Source organism: Lygodium microphyllum, chromosome 27 (assembly GCF_053477565.2).
Source record: "Lygodium microphyllum isolate KBCC chromosome 27, Lygodium_microphyllum_v1.1.10, whole genome shotgun sequence".
Lineage (NCBI taxonomy): Eukaryota > Viridiplantae > Streptophyta > Polypodiopsida > Schizaeales > Lygodiaceae > Lygodium > Lygodium microphyllum.
In genome coordinates, this window is record NC_141161.1 from 3,794,097 (window position 1) to 3,795,550 (window position 1,454).

The following is a 1,454-nucleotide window of genomic DNA, read 5'->3' on the forward strand; positions in this document are numbered from 1 at the left end:
TTCCTCTAGTTAAAACTCTGCTTGGACCTTACTTGGTCTTCTTGTGCACCACAGTGAGTGGTTATGAAAGCATAGGGAGATCTTAATCATTGAAGCTAATTCAACAGCTTAGAGAACAGGGCCAGGCACACTCTGCTGAAAATGGCCTGTGTCAGGCTAAAGCAATCGTCACCAATTGTAGAATTGGATAAGAGACAATCTCCAGAAGCATTCTGATTGATTTGTGCAGCACACTCCGGTACAAGAAAAGCAATTGAAAAAGCTCGGGATTAGTTACTGTATATGCCCAGAGGCTGCTCGGGTGTCTTCTTCTTGTACCTTGTATTTGTTATTGATAGAAATTAAACAGAGTCTTGGCATCATTTTCTCGTCTTGCTTATTCGCTTGATTGATCTTCTATCTTGAAATTTGTCAAGGTCCTCTGTGGACGTGACTTTGTTTTCGAAAACCCTTCGACATCTTTGGTGAACCCGACATGAAAGCGTCGTATTTTAAATTTTTTTTTAGGATGGGAGACACTTCAGCATCAATTTCAGCCCCTTCTACGATTCCTGCTTTGTCCTCTACTTCGACTCCATCATTGACTTCTGCTTCAAGTACTTCAACACATGATTTAAAGCAGATTTTACAGAATATGTCTATGTATATGCAACTTCAAAATCAACAGACACAATTGTATAGGCAGCAGTAGCAGTAGTTACATCAACAACAGTTGTCTCAACAAAGGCAACTATATTTGGAGCAAGAGAATGCAATCAGCGTGACTAAGGCGATTGAAGCAGTTGAAAATGAAAATAAGCTATTTGATGGCCGTAATGTATCGGCTTATTTGAAGATATATGAGATTAAGAAGTGATTTTTTAGAGTACCGATAGGACTTATGAGTAAATATTTTCTTCGCCTTGTCACATTCGCCTTGAAGATAAAAGTGACTGATCTTTTCCTTCAAAATTCGCATTGGCAAGATTTTAAGAAGGCCTTAAAAGAGGAGTATTTTCTTGAGGACTTTGGGATGGCTACATGACGGTCATTTTGAGAGTGGGTATACATGCCAAACAAAGGTCTAGCCGCTTCAAAATTGATACGAGAATTTGAAGAGAGGTATAGTCAGCTTAATGCCATTGAACAAAGAGCATTGGATATTGAGAAAGTTGATCTTTTCTTGCAAGCTGCAGATCCTACTCTTCAAGAAGAATTAGGAGAGCTTCTTAAGGATCGCACGAAGCCTATGGGTCTTAAAATAGATTGGCAAGATGCCCAGGATGCGGTCTCGACTTTGACCAAGAGGCGGATATGGAAGACCCGCCTACAGAATGGATCTATGACAGCGATGCCGTCTTCTGCTCCTATGTCTGCTTCTACCCTTGTCATTTCTTCTCTTCCTTAGCCAGTTACTTGGCCTATGCCAGTGCCTACTGTTTCTAATCCTCCTGTTCCTCCAGTTCCAAGACCAA